Source organism: Aquarana catesbeiana, linkage group LG05 (genome assembly GCF_042186555.1).
Source record: "Aquarana catesbeiana isolate 2022-GZ linkage group LG05, ASM4218655v1, whole genome shotgun sequence".
Taxonomy (NCBI): Eukaryota; Metazoa; Chordata; class Amphibia; order Anura; family Ranidae; genus Aquarana; species Aquarana catesbeiana.
This window is the reverse complement of record NC_133328.1, coordinates 142,515,538-142,531,513: the sequence shown is the minus strand read 5'-3', so window position 1 is coordinate 142,531,513 and position 15,976 is coordinate 142,515,538. Positions and strand designations below refer to the sequence as shown.

Below are 15,976 nucleotides of genomic sequence, written 5' to 3'. Positions count from 1 at the left end.
GATGGCCCTCGGCAGGGGGGAGGAGCCAGGACCACCTGTGTGGGACCCAAAAAGAAGAGGATCGGGGGTTCTCTATGCAAAACTATTGCACAGAGCAGGTAAGTATTAGATGTTTGTTATCTTATTTTTTTTAAAAATAATAAATATATAAAAAATATATTTTCTTTAGAATCACTTTAATTTGAACCTGTTTTCTATCTTTGTATGGTCTTTAAGACATATCAGATAATGTGATCATATAACACAATTGGAGAACTCTGTAATCATGGTACCCTTTAATGGAGGTGAATCCATTGTTTGACAGATTAGAGTGATACTAAAGTGTCGTTTTTGTTTAGTTAAAAATAACAAACATGTTATACTTACCTGCTCTGTGAAGTAGTTTTGCACAGAGCAGCCCAGATCCTCCTTTTCTCTGGTTTCTCTTCGGTGCTCCTGGCCCCTCCCTCTTGTTGAGTGCCCCCACAGCAAGCATTTTGCTATGGGGACACCCATGCTGAGCCTCAGCTCTTTGTGTCCATTCAGATGTGAAGCCGTGGCCTGGCCCCATCCCCTGTCTCTCCTCATTGGCTGACTGACTTTGATTGACATCTGCAGGAGCCAATGGCGCCAGGCTGCTGTCTCAGCCAATGAGGAGGGGAGTCCCGGGCAGCCGAGACACTCTTGCAACATCACTGGATCTAGATGCATGTCAGGTAAGTGTTAGGGGGGTTGAGGGGGGATGCTGCACACAGAAGGTTTTTTATCTTAATGCATAGAATGCATTAGGATAAAAAAAACAAAAAAAAAAACGTCTGCCTTTACAACTACTTTAAATAAGAAACTCCAGAGCGACCCTTGTGCTTGAAATCACCATGTGTTTGACTAACCTAGGAGAGAACTAGGAGAACTAGGAGAAAAAAGGATTGTGTCATTCCCATATTTGGACCAATGTAATATTTGCATGCAACATAAATGAACATAATAAGCAATGGATAGCCAAGACTGTGCAAACATTCTGCCAGATGCTAGTCAAGGGGGAAGCTCTTTAAAGGTTTAGCAACATCTCAAGTCTTTTAGTGTTACCTAGGTAATAACAATATGCTTGACTCATTATCAGTTATACCTTCCTCTTCTGTACTAGTATAATTTAAGAGATGCCACTAGCTCATCACATATGTAATTATCTCCAAAGAGATACTTCTGTGCTTATGTGGATAACCTTGGGCCACACCTAGAACCTAGTGCGATACATGCAAAGTAAATATATTTATATAAAGATGGGGCAGCGCTAACTATCTTTCCTATCCCTAAACACATTTATAAAATCATATACAATTAATAAAGCACAAAAAACAAATCACATGTACTAAAGTGCAAATATTTTAGTGCAGCAATTCATAGGACCTTTCAATCCCAAAGTAATCAGTGCAACTGTTAATTAAATAAGTGAAAAATACTTTCCAATTTCATATACATGTGTAAACTGTAGTCAAAAGTTCATATGGGTTGCGTGTCACTGCAATGTTTTAGTGTGTATTGAGTTGCGGTGCCAAATATTTGAAATGCAGGTAATGCAGCTTCAATGCACATGCATTGCAGCACATCATAAACCAGATAAAAATGCACTACTGAGCATTAACAAAGATGGTACATGTCCATCTTTTCAGACGTTGTGGTGCTTTATCTGCCTATTCATTTCAATGGGCTCCCTTATTGCAACACACATTACCGTGCACAAAAATTTGCTTTACGAATAGCAAAAACTGTAAATTGGGTCTATACTTTTTTAATTCTTGGAAATGACCTTGGTACTATATTTGTTACTGATGTAAACCAAAATCTTTTAAATATCGCTTCTATTTGTGATTGTGGTTCATGAATGCTGGGTCTAGAGAGTAGTCTAGCGATCCCCATAATATTCTGCAACTGACAGTATGTAGGCTGCTTGTTCTCATAACAGTACTTCTAGGAGATGTTGGCTTCCATATGAATGTTACTTCCTGTAGGCGGTGGGTTCTCTTTTCAAGGTGTAATAAAAAAATATTGCTAATGGAGTTTTATAGAGCAATAATCTAATACAAAGCAGTTCATCTATGGACAAAAGTAAAGCAACTATTTTCTCCTTCCTGCCTACCTCGCTGTATCATTTTCTTTCAATGGATTCTGTAGGAGTCGAGATCCATCTTTCTTATTTAACAGCTATTATCCATTTATTATGATTTTAGTAATGATGTGGAAATGCTTAAGTAGTGTAATAAGTGCAAAATGACAAAGACTCACAAATAAACATGAGCTGCACATTGTCTGATGTCCTGACATCTATCTGGGGACTTATTTTTAAACTATGCTTCTTGGCACAGAATATCAGGAACTATTGCCAGTGATGTAATGTCTGAAGGGATTGTGTTTTTCTACTGCTGTCTTCTTTGACATAACTATTATTTTCATATTCCTGAACCAAATCGATGTAACAGAGTAAATACAGTTGCAAAAGAATGTTCTTGAACCATTTCAATTAGTCTGGATTTATAGCTGATAAAATGTAGCTAGATTGTCATCCATTCAGAAAAGTGACATGATGCCCATGGTGACCAACCAGAGTTCATCTTTGTTGCCTGGTACACACTATGAGCTTGTGAGGAGATCTTTGCAATGTTAGTACAGTGATCTCCCCACTGAGCTATAGTGTTCTGACAGGGGGGCTCCCCCCCAGCTAGAACATACCTGTCAGCGTTCGCAGCCACTGGTTGCAGGTGCTGATCGGATGGTGATCGGCATGTGTTTTTCTGGCATGCCCGTTCAACAGAAGTTGGTTGTTCTGCCAGGTTCTGTTGGACCGGCTGCCGAACACATGGACTGAATATCGGCTGGTTTCTGTTAGCTCGGCCGATACTGTCTGATATTCGGTCCCTGTGAACCAGGCTTTACTCTCAGTCGAGGAAAGTGATTGTCAAGCAATTCAATGTCAATATTTTCTTCTTTCTCCTGAACCTGGAGAGAATTTCAGCAATTTCCTAATGAACCAGACTAAAATCCCTCCATGGGTAGCCCTGTCGGCACCCTGCAGCCTGACATCCCATGATTGAGAAATCAAAGGTGCCTTGTGGAAAATTATTGGCTGAACAAACCAGTCAGATGCAGGTGCATTAGAATACAGTATTCCGAAATGGGAGATTCATCCATCCAGGCTGTTTGGCATGGATGGAGGAATCTTTTAGATGAAAAATTTAGGTGTATATAGCCAGCTTTAGTGAAATGCTTTGGCATGACCTGAAGATAGCGGTCTGCACTGGAAAATCCAGAAAGATGTAGTGAAAGAGTTAAGGGAAGCGAATTGGTCTAAAATTCCTTCCAATGGGAGTGACAGAATTATTTATATCTCTGTCCTGCCTTACAGTATTGAATTTGTCTGGAAACTGAAGTTACACTTGAAACTTTTGCCCAAGATAGATGGCAGTTAAGGGTTATGATTTATTGGAGCTGATTTACTAAAGCCAAATAAACCATTCACTTTGCAAGGGAATTATTCCCAGAGCTTAGTGAATGAGGTGAATCTCTGCTGACTTCAATCATCCAACAATGTGCAAGCACGTGTTTGGGTATTCTTTGCAAACTGAAATTTCACCACATCCACTAAGCTCTGGGGCAAATGTAATGGCAAATTTGACAGCCTATTTGCCTTTTAGTAAATTAATTCTAATATGTTTCTACATCTACATGTATTCTTTGTTCATAGCTGTATTTATAACCCTATTGCTACCAGATTCTGCCCAGAAACAGAAAAAAGAGAAACCCAGAACAGGTATTCTGTACAGTGACAATTTAAGCAGGCCTTTGCATATCATACATTCACATCAGCCCCTGCTTTCAGTGAGCATACAGTCTAAGGCAGCCTTTTTCAACCAGGGTGCCTTCAGGGTTCTTCAGGGGTGCCTTGGCAAAATGCCTAAAAATTGCCCCAATATCGTATACAAGCCAGTGGGTGGTCCAAGCCTGCCATTTAGTTACACACTTGGGTGGATTTAGGCAAATAGACCGTGCACTTTGCAAGTGAAGTTGCACTAATTTTTCTCTGAGCTTAATGTGGTAAAGCTCTGCAGATTTCTATAATCCAATCATGTGCAAGCACAAATGCTGTTTTTTTATTTCCCTTGCACCTGATTGGGTGTTCTTTACAAAGTGAAGCTTTACCACATTTACATATACTAAGGAAAATAAGTGCAACTGCACTTGCAAATTGCCCACAGTCTATTTGCTTTTAGTAAATACACCCCAAAGTCGCAGGTTTTCTTTGAGCACCATTATAACCTTACAGCTTCCAGCGTGCTAACAATCAATTACATCATTGGTTGGTAAGGAGGACATCGGGCCCCTCCCCTGCATCTAACTGTCAGCACTGGGGTCACATTAGCTGAGTGATGGAGAGAAACTGAGGGAGAAGAGAAACATTGGAATACTCTAACGTGGGTGTCCTATATGTGTGAATGCTGCTGCTTAGAATGGGGTGCCTCAAGATTGTGCAGAATTTAAAAGGGTGCCATGGCTGAAAAAAGGTTGAGAAACACTGGGATAAGGCAGTGGTTCTCAACCTCAGTCCTCAAGTACCCCCAACGGGCCATGTTTTGGGAACTTCCCTTAGATAAAATATCCATTGCATTGATATTGATTTAAAGCAGCTGTGCAAAGTAAAGGAAAACCTGGAAACTTGGGCCGTTGGGGGTACTTGAGGTCTGAGGTTGAGAACCACTGGTCTAAGGTGCCTACCTCACCTCCATAAATACACATACTAGGACCAATTGAGACAGAAATCACTTAAACTACCAGCTTGTTGTCTTTGTAGTTTGGGAGGAAACCCACAGAAGCACAGGAAGAACATGAAAACTCAATGCAGGAAGTGTCCTGGTTGGAATCTTAGTAATGCAATGCAGATAATCTAACCACTTAGTCACCATGCACATATACATTTTCTTGTCACCTAGACCAATGGATGGCCTAAAGGACATTTGGGTGGTTTAACTCTATGTAATTGAAGCATTGGGTTGGTATTGTCACTGAATATTGAAAGTGTGTGTTTGGTGGAAAATGGGCGTTGAGCAGAAACAATTAATTTTGCCAATTTGTATTTTAGGATGGATGGACTTTTGAAATGGTTAAAAATATTTGGATATTATTAGTCCTTTTAGGTACTTTCATTTTAGGTACTTTAGCATCTCTTGTGAATCAGCACAATAAGCCATTACTTGATTGGCCTTAAACAGCCCTAGTAACTTTGGTATGCTTGTCTGGTCTTTGGTTTGGTCATTCGTCTTCTTTGTGCTCCAGTGCAGTTACCTTATTTGTAAGAAATACACTCATTTGCATTCAGCTGGTTGTGGTTTTTAAATAAGCACTTTAAAGAAAGAAAAGAGCCATTATGTTTCATGTAGTAAACGTTCAATATTTATTTCCCAACTGATTAAATTCAAAATACTAACTACTACCTACAAAGCCATCCACAACTCTGCCCCCAGCTACATCACTGACCTAGTCTCAAAATACCAAACTAATCGTTCTCTTCATTCTTCTCAAGACCTCCTGCTCTCCAGCTCTTTCATCACCTCCTCCCATGCTCGTCTCCAGGACTTTTCCAGAGCCTCTCCAAGCCTATGAAACTCCTAACCCCAATCTGTTTGTCTATCTCCTACTCTATGAGCTTTTAGACGATCCCTGAAAACCCTCCTCTTCAGAGAAGCCTATCCTACCCACACCTAACAACTCTATTTTAATTTTGTCCATCTGATCATCCCCCACAGCTACTACCCTTTGTTCTACTTGACCCTCCCTTCTAGATTGTAAGCTCTAACAAGCAGGGCCCTCTGATCCCTCCTGTATTGATTTGTATTGTAAGTGGACTGTCTGCCCTCATGTTGTAAAGCGCTGTGTAAACTGTTGGCGCTATATAAATCCTGTATAATAATAATAATAATTTCCATGTTACATTACATTTAAAAAATTCACTCAGTTTTGTGGCAATAAAATACTTTGCAACATCTGCAATTTTTACATTGTAGCAGGAATTCCTCTGTGATGCTAAATAAATCATTGATATCAGCATTCTGATTGGTTACAACTGACAGCAAAGCACAGGGAATTATTTGGAAGTATCTAACAACAATTCCCTCTATTGGTGTGACTGTGTGATACGAGAGGACATGGAAGCCCACAGGTCATTTATGGTACATAGCTGCCAAAAAGCTCAGATTCTGTCAACCAAGGGAGTGGGAGTTAAAGTGAACCTGTCATTCCACTTTATTAAATTTCAAAAAAGGAATCCATCATCAGGCTAAATACTTAAACTCATTATCTAATGCCGCATACACACGGTCGGACTTTCTAGAAAGCTAGGTCCGACGTACTTGCCGCCAGACTTCCGGCGGACTACCGCCGGACTTGCCTACACACGGCCGGACTTTCCGGAATCCGGTCTTCCCGACGGACTTCCGCCGGACTTTCAGAATGAACGGACTTTCCCCACACACGGACAAGTCCGTTCATTTTGAACGTGACTTGGGTACGACGGGACTAGAAAAAGAATTCAATCTCGCCGCTTTTTTTGGCGAGATTGAAACCTTGCTAGCCCCGTCGCAGGCCCTTAGGTCTGGTATGGAACTTTAAGGGGAACCCCCTACGCCGAAAAACCGGGGTGGGGGTCCCCCCAAAATCCATACCAGACCCCGATCCGAGCACGCAGCCCGGCCGGTCAGGAAAGGGGGTGGGGACGAACGAGCGCCCCCCCCCCCTCCTGAACCGTACCAGGCCGCATGCCCTCAACATGGGGGGGTGCTTTGGGGGAGGGGGCGCCTTGCGGTGCCCCCCCACCACAAAGCACCTTGTCCCCATGTTGATGAGGACAAGGGCCTCTTCCCGACAACCCTGGCCGTTGGTTGTCGGGGTCTGCGAGCGGGGGGCTTATCGGAATCCGGAATCCAGTCGACCACGCCCCCTAAAACGTCACAGTCCCAGCATGCCCAGGGACTGTGACATCATATGGGGGCGGGGTCTCCGCCTATATAAGTCACAACGCAGCCCTCAGAGACCAGTCCAGCCGGAGAGAGCGTCGTGTCAACATCTGGGGGAAGAGAAGAGAAGAGAACACAAGAAGCCAAGAAGCCAAGAAGTCCGGACCTCCGCTGGCAATAGAGCTACCTGAAGACAGCGGAGGGGCCGGCCGAAGACCTGGGACACCGGGAGAAGAGGCCGGAGAGCGGAGAAGAACCAACCGGACGCCGGGAGAAGATGAACCAGAGGGACCCCCCGAAGACGGAAGAAGACCCCCCCCCGGAGCTGTTTAATAAATTATTTTAAAAACCTGTGTTGTGTTTTATTATTGACACTTTTTACCTAGGTGAATGGGTAGGGGTACCATGTACCCCATACTCATTCACATAGGGTGGGGGGGCCGGGATCTGGGGGCCCTCTTATTATAGGGGGCTCCCGGATTCCGATAAGCCCCCCGCCCGCAGACCCCGACAACCAACGGCCAGGGTTGTCGGGAAGAGGCCCTTGTCCTCATCAACATGGGGACAAGGTGCTTTGTGGTGGGGGGGCACCGCAAGGCGCCCCCTCCCCCAAAGCACCCCCCCATGTTGAGGGCATGCGGCCTGGTACGGTTCAGGAGGGGGGGTGGCGTTCGTTCGTCCCCACCCCCTTTCCTGACCGGCCGGGCTGCGTGCTCGGATCGGGGTCTGGTATGGATTTTGGGGGGACCCCCACGCCGGTTTTTCGGCGTAGGGGGTTCTCCTTAAAGTTCCATACCAGACCTAAGGGCCTGGGATGCCCCCCGCGCTCGCCGCAATGGGAAAATTAGTTTTTCCTATTGCAGCGAGCGCGAGATGCAGTAACCTGCTCCTCCGTCGTATCTGGTCCTTCGGACTAGCATACAGACGAACGGGCTTTCCGTCAGGAACTGAGTCCGGCGGAGGTACGACGTAAAGATTTGAAGCAGGCTTCAAATCTAAAGTACGTCGGATTTCCGCCCGAAACGGTCCGTCGGAAGTCCGATGGAGACCACACACGGTCGGATTGTCCGCCGGACTTGGTCCGGCGGCGTCCGTCGGACTTTTGCAGGTGAAAAGTCCGACCGTGTGTACGCGGCATAACAGTTTTTGTTTCACCTAAAAGCTATCTTCTAGTTCCAAGGCAGTCATTGCTCTCAACAGATGCTCAACACATGCTTTGCTTTCGGATTAGTACAACCTGCCATTGAAATGATGGCAGATCTTATCAAAATATTTAACTTGATAGCAGGTTCTTTTTAAGACATAGTAGTGTTTGTAATTTACCCAAGAATTTTGGCAAACATAAGTCAGTTTTCTCATAGGGAGATAGGGCCAAACCTACCACAATTCCAGCGAAAAACGTTTTATTTGCTTTGGGCCAACCAGTGGCGCTGGTGCTCCATTATTTTTTGGGGGGGCCGCAAAACCACCCCCCACCTGTCGCTCAATCATCAGCCCACCAGCCCCACACTTACCCCATCTAGGTCGCGGGCAGGGCTCCCCCCCCCCCTTGGCTTCACCCTGAGTTTCCTCCTCGGGCATCATGGCAGCTCCCCTGTGTCTTCTCCTCCTCCTCCTTGGTGGCCAATACGATCGCTTCTCTTAGCCAGTCGGGTCTCAGGACCCACTTCCTGATTGGCCAGGAGGAGAATCTGAAAGACAATAGCGAATATTATTTCTCTATTGTCACACAACTGGGTGGGCTCAGGGTGCAGTGCTCTGTGCCCCGAGCCCACCCTTTTTTTAAGTCAATTAGAGCCTCTGTCTCTAATCAAGTGCTTCTAAAAAAAAAAAAAAAATTAAACATTGGAATCCAATGTGTCCGGCGCCCTGCATGTGGATTAGGGGCCGGATGCATGGATTAGGGGGGCTGCGCCCCTTATGGACGGGCCACCTCTGGGGCCAACATGGGCCAAACCTACCACAATTCTAGGTAAAATGTGTCATTTTGCTTTTGCTCTTTTTAGAAACTACAGCAGTTAAAGTGGAACTGTGAGCAACATCAAAAAGGAAATACCGTATATGCTGCAGTCTCTCCCCTAGTATTACCACATCAGTCAGTTTTTTTTTTTATTCTTCCTGTAATATAGTTTTAATATTTGTTGCTTTTGCCAGTAGATCCATTATTTTTGCATTTTGTTTAACAGGTTGACAATGCTGTTCATTCTACAGTGAAATCGTGCAGCAGTGCAGTCACCCTGTGGAGTCTTAGATGGACATGTACTTTTGGTTTGACTTTAAATAAATGGCAAAAAAATTACAGCCCAATAGCTAATGCCTTTTAAGCAGCTGTATCAATTTTTTTTTTTTTCTTGGAAAAAAGGTTTAGACTGTATGAATGAATGCTAACCCCTGTAGCTGTCACGTATGGTGGACAGCCCAGGTTCCATGCATATGTTGAAAAAAAATGTTAAAAAGGCCTTTAAAATAAAAAGAAAAAAGGAATTTATATACTGAATACTATCATTACATGTATTAACTCCATATACTTACTATAATACAAAATTATTCATTATAGCAGTCTTTTCATTTGATCAGTAGCTGATGTAGCCATTTGTATTTTAGAACATGGAGGTATCATCAAAAGCAATGGACAGAATAAACGGAAGATCTACAATTGGCTTACAAGACAGTTGTGCCCTACAGGTAGCTCATAACGCAGGGAGCAGAACTGCTGCCAAATTACATGCTATAAATTATAATGTAGGTGGTAATAAAACAGATATTTGTTTGCTCTGAGCTTTCTAAGTATGAGTACATTATGTGTAAGCCTTCATAATAATATTAGAGCATAACGTGAAAGCAAGTTGAAATTCCTACAGTGTACATTTAGGCTAATTACTGCCATGATATTTATGAAATGAATGAATGTCTAGACAGAGCTTTTAGCGCTGCCCATTACACCCCAAGAAAATTACAGGAAATCTCATCTTTATGACAAGTACGGGCATTTATCGCTGTGAACAAAATATTGACAATATATTATGCAGAGGTTACCTAATTAACTCATTAAACATAAATTGATTTAGAAATGGCACAATTATCAGTCACATAACAGTGTTTTAGCTATATCAACTTAAAGATATCCACCAATATTGAATACATAAAAGTATGACTTCCTTCTACCAAACAAGCATGATGACCCATAACAGTACACAGCTTTGAGTAGATTCCTGCAGAAACCACCAAAACCTGAATGTTTCCTACTGGAACCAACGGGCCCGATTTACTGATGGGATTGTGTATGAACAACTAGATTGTGCGCTGATGGAATGGAATGTACTATGCACACTGACGTGGGCCCACAGGATACAGCATATATATATATGCAGAGTTTGCTAACCCGTTTTGTTTGCTATGAGAGGTACAAACTAGCATCCAAACATAGCCTAGATAAGTTGTGGGTGCCAAAAAAGTGAAGTGTTGGATCTATCAAATTTCTGTTGAAATTATTAAAGCAGAACTTTATTTTTAATTTAGGATAGAGTAATGGAGGGTTATAACCCCAGTCAGTTTTTTTTTTGCCATCTATACTATATTACCAAAAGTATTGGAACGCCTGCCTTTACATGCATATGAACTTTAATGGCATCCCAGTCTTAGTCCGTAGGGTTCAATATTAAATTGACTTTGCAGCTATAATAACCTCAACTCTTCTGGGAAGGCTGTCCACAAGATTTAAGAGTGTGTTTATGGGAATGTTTGACGGTCAGGCACTGATGTTGATGCCTGGCTCACAGTCTCTGCTCTAATTCATCCCAAAGGTCTTCTTTTGGGTTGAGGTCAGGACTCTGTGCAGGCCAGTCAAGTTCCTCCACCCCAAACTTGCTTATCCATGTCCAAAAAACACAAAAAAACTGCTCTTGAAAAGAAAGTTTTTACTAGGTTAAAAAATGTGTTGAGGTTTAAAGTTTTAGGGCTTATTTTTTTGTGGGAGATACAATTTTATTTTGCTAGGATCTTTTTTTTCTATTTTAGGTGTGCAGTGTACACATGTTGACACAGGCAAAGATGCACTTTGCTTGCAGCACATCACAGTATATTTGTGTAGTAAAGTAGTGTGCACCAAAGCACCACATATTTATTCCAACTTTTGTCATAGTTGCCATTAAATTTAACCAATTTTCTTCATCAAAAATGTCAGGCAGACCTAAAGTGAGAGGCAGAGGTTCTGCACGCAGAGGTAGCAGGGAGTGAGCAGGTTCTGCAGGAAACACCGGTGGTCACCATCAAGAAGCAAGGCACGTCTGCTTTTCTTCTCACATAGTGGCCTAGCTATACAGCCTCACAAACAGGAGGTAGATAGTGGCTGAATCAGCCTTCCTGTTCTTACTCCTTCTTAGTGCAAAGCAGCCAGTTGTCTGTAACTGTGCTCCTCTGCAATTCCTCTGTTAATCCCACCATAGCGCCTCAAACTGGCAGTAAGGAGTTAGTGAAAATATTTAATTACAAGACTACTGAGTGGCTGCAGGAGGATGAATCTAGCATTCCTCCTTTCAGATATTGAGGATGAGGAAGATGGCACCATATTCATGGAGGGAGGGGACATCAGGCAGGATACATCAAGAGGCAGTGATGTTCATCATCTAGAGCTGCCGAGAAGGCCATCTTTTGCCTTCCTTTAGAATGTGGAACATAATGTATTTGGACTACACTGTAAGGGACAGGATACAAATGACTATAAGGGCACCTGGTCCAGTAAGCATGAGAAACACTACCCAATCTTCGTGGAACACTGGGTCAATCTTGTTGCGACTGGATTGGTTGCAGAACAAGGCATACCACTGGAGATGCCTTGTCTTGTCCCGTATGATAGAGATAGGAGTGGCCCTGGAGGAAAACGTTTATATACATCTAACTCAATTTAAATCATCAGCATCTTAAAGAGAAAATGATGTGCTGCAAAAAATGCAGCTTTTGAAAATACTTTCAACTACCCTAAGGGTCGGTTCACACATGGGCAACACGACTTTAGCGCGACTTTGTACCGCGACTTCAACGCGGCTTCAGCGCGACTTTAGCGCGACTTCAGCGCGACTTCGGCAAATTACGAGGCGACTTGAAGTCGCCTCCATGACAGGCGACTTCGCCTGTGGCCAATCACCTCTCTGGGAGGGAGGGGGGAGGGAGGGGTTTTCTCTGCAAAGTCGCTTGAGAGATCCGACTTGCAGGCGACTTACATTGAGTTGAATGGGTACAAGTCGCCTACAAGTCGGATAGAAGTAGTATAGGAACCTTTTTTGAAGTCGGAGCGACTTCAGTAGTGTCAGTTAAGACGGTTCAATTCACTACAATTGTAATCTAAATGCAAAGCGACTTGGGGCGACTTGGGGCGACTTGAGGGCGTACAAGTCGGATCCCAAGTCGCCCCAGTGTGAACCGAGCCTAATCACCCCCAAGCTAAAAGGTATATTTACAAAGAATTTATCCAAGTCATGGACAATGCCTATATGGACTCTCACCTCACAGAGGTATGCCTGGGCCGCTACATCGTGATAGTTAGGATTAGGGAAAGGACATTGTTCTTGCTGTATTATCATGCTGCATTTCAACAGTAAAGTTATGTCAACCGTTCTATGCCTGAAGTTATTCAAAGGGGTGAATGTTGGTTGTAGCGTATTCCAAAGAACCTGGGTCTGTAATTGCACTATAGGGTATAGAGTAACGCTACTACAAAAGGTTAACTCGGCAGGACAAAGAAGAAATATGTAGTTGCTATGTATTACTAACTGAAAGAACAAGCTACATGCAACCAGTCATGGTACCTAGTAAAGGGGGAGGTCCTCCGGTAGCTAGGAGGGCAGTGTTCTGGGTCCTTCCCTAACAATCCATTTCCCATGGCAACCAGGAGCAGACTAACATAATGGAGATATATGGCCTGGTCACGTGTTATGGAAAAGATAGAGTTAAGTGAGAGCATGCATGAGGTCGGTGAGACCTTATTCTGTTACTAGGAGAGAGGTACCCTGGACTAGTGGAGTGGGCGCAGACTCAGCTTGTCCCTCCTAATGCAAACATACAAGTTACATTGTGTAGTGACATGGGACAATTTGCTTTTCAGAGGAACTCTGCACGCTATTATTGCACACAGTGGAAGCTCATCTCCCGTGCATTAATGCGCAATGCTCCGCGTGAGTGTTACCCTACAAGCACGGGTACAGTAGATCCCCGCCCTCACACAGTTTAACTGCTTGCCGACCAGCCGCCGTCATTATACTACGACAGGTTGGCTCTCCTGGGCAAATTGCCGTAGGTGTACGTCAGGCGCTTTAAGAGCTCTAGGGGGCGTGATGCCAGAGCCAATGCACATGGCCGGCTGATGTGATTTTCACCGGCCACCCGCGATTGCTCCTCACAGAGACAGAACGGGGATCTGTCAGTGTAAACAGATAGATCCCCGTTGTGTCAGGGAAGTAGAGAAAGATCTGCTGTTCCTAGTAAGCAGGAACAGCGATCTCTCCATACTCCCAGTCAGTCCCATCCCCCCACAGTTAAAAACACCTCCCTAGGACACACTTAATCCCTTGATCACCCCCTGGCGTTTACCCCTTCCCTGCATAGACATTTATACAGTAATCAGTGGCTATATTTAGCTCTGATTGCTGTATAAATGTCAATGGTCCCAAAAAAAAGTCAAAAGTGTCCAAAAAGTGTCTGTCCACCGCAATGTTGCAGTCCCACTAAAAATCGCAGATCACTGACATTAGTATAAAAAAAAAAAAAAGAATAATAAAAATGCTATAAATCTATCTCCTATTTTGTAGACGCTATAACTTTTCCGCAAACCAATCAATATACGCTTATTGCGATTTTTTTTTTTGCCAAAAATAAGTAGAAGAATACATATTGGCCTAAACTGATGAAGATTTTTTGGGGGGGGGGGGATATTTATTATAGCAGAATGTTAAAAATATTGGGTTTTTCTCAAAATTGTTGCTCTTTCTTTTTGTTTATAGCGCAAAAAATAAAAACCGCAGAGGTGATCAAATGCCACCAAAAGAAAGCTCTATTTGTGTGAAAAAAAGGACGTCAATTTTGTTTGGGTACAGCGTCCCACGACCGCGCAATTGTCAGTTAAAGCGGCGCAGTGCCGTATCGCAAAAAATGGCCTTGTCAGGAAGGGGGCAAATTCTTCCAGGGCTGAAGTGGTAAAGAATTTTTTCGAATAAGATCTGATGAAAAAAATCTGAGATTCTGACTTGAACTGCCTTTTTATCTGCTATTTCATACATTGGGAGTGGGTGGGGCAGCTATTAAGGTAGCTCAGAGTTCATTCCCTGGTTGCATATGTTTCAAGAAGCAGAGTTCAAATTCAGTAAAGAAATAATTGTAGCCTCAGAAAAGTGAGTTCCACATGTCAGGGTATATGCATAGGTATCAATGGCAGAATGAAGAACTGGCGGTACATAAAAGGAATTGACATGAAAGCCGTAGCCATTACAGCTCTGCGAAACTAGGTCTCTCCTTGCCTGCCTTTCTCTTTTCAGCTTATTGCAGCTCATATGGAGTGTCTGTGCCCCTCCCTGTGTTACAAGTAATCAGAGTATCAGACCAGTATGACTAGGACGGCTCCTTCAGGCAGTTTGCTGTGTGCTTTATATACGTCTGAAGCAGGGAACAGCAGTATTAGCACATAGCTTGAACTCCTTCTTAGGACACACCACGGCTCTGACAGCATCAACAGGTTTACATTCCTTATCATATGTTATAAAATTCATCTGTTGTTCACATTTGCTGTGCTGATGAAACTGTCAGGTCACAACTTGCACAATCCTCAGCTGACAAAAACGGTGATATAGTACTGACATTACAAACAAGACTTTTTTTTTTTTTCCGGCAAGATATATGGTGTTAATACAACGTGGATAACACACAGAAGCCATGGTTTCAGTAATTTGTAAAATGTGTGTGCCTCCTAATAAGATACTTGAGGTTGCATATTAAAATACCACCAATTCCCTCTAGTTTAGGCTCTGCTATTCAAGGAAAATACGGCAAGATGTAATTCAGTTGATTGAAATTCTCTGTGGCCTCAATTATGGCCCTGTGCTTGGGAGTAGATTTAGTACTCTCATTATGATCTAGTTCATAAAGAATACGTAAACACTTTTTGGCTGATTAATTAATGAAAAAATATGTTTGTACTGCTAATCAGAATCCTTCCTTTGTGTTAATCTGTTGTGGTAAAGTAATATTAGCAGTTATGTGTCTGGTTGCTAAGGGCAACACAGACTGTTTTCTGTGTCTATTACCACAGTTAGGAGGCGTTGGCCCCATTTAGGAGGAGCACTGTCATCCCTTTATATGAGACCACCAAAAAAAGAAAAAGCAAATTCCTTGGGATTTTCAAGGTACTAAATAGAGTGTCGTATTAAAACTAAGATCTTTTTTTTTTTTTAAACATGTTAGAATTTTTATACATACAATAAAGGGCTTGAATAATTTTAAAGTAGCACCCCTCAATAACCCCATGACATCATTAGCTCCTATTTTTCACTAATATATAACATTGATTTCTTAGATGACTTATGAAGCCAGGGGATGCCCTTGTGAATTTGATAAAATCTGGGTTCCATGGGTCAAACTTTTTGACACATGTGAGATGCCAGACACTTAACTCGTTACTACATTCACAGGCAGTGAGGCACACCATATCTATTAAGTTGATTTCTATCCAGTATTTTGAGTGATATGCTTTATATCTCAGAGGTGGACTTATCTATTTTCTTGGTATAGTTATATGATATGCTTCAATGGTTATCTAGCCGGTTACTGGAACTTGTGGTTTTGCTTAGTTCCATTTTCCTTCTATGTCTTCCAATTGCAATGCAGCACACTATCTTCTTGTTGGCTATGTGATATTCACTGAATCCTTTTGTAAATCTCACCTTTACATTGATTGGGGATTGTCCATTTGAAGACTGTTTGGAAGTATACTCTATACAACTGACATGAAG

At 42.8% G+C, this 15,976-nt stretch overlaps 1 protein-coding gene across 5 annotated transcripts in view; it reads left to right on the top strand.

The window, feature by feature from the left end:
- The window catches only part of THRB (thyroid hormone receptor beta), a 606,374-nt gene that overhangs the window by 138,787 nt on the left and 451,611 nt on the right, over positions 1 to 15,976 (top strand). Inside the window, exon 2 of one of the 5 annotated variants that reach the window (XM_073630243.1) lies at positions 9,585 to 9,665. The exons of the other annotated variants lie outside the window; for them this stretch is intronic. The gene's annotated coding sequence lies outside the window, so the exon portion shown is untranslated. The remainder of the gene's footprint in view (positions 1 to 9,584; positions 9,666 to 15,976) is intronic. 5 annotated transcript variants of the gene reach the window in all.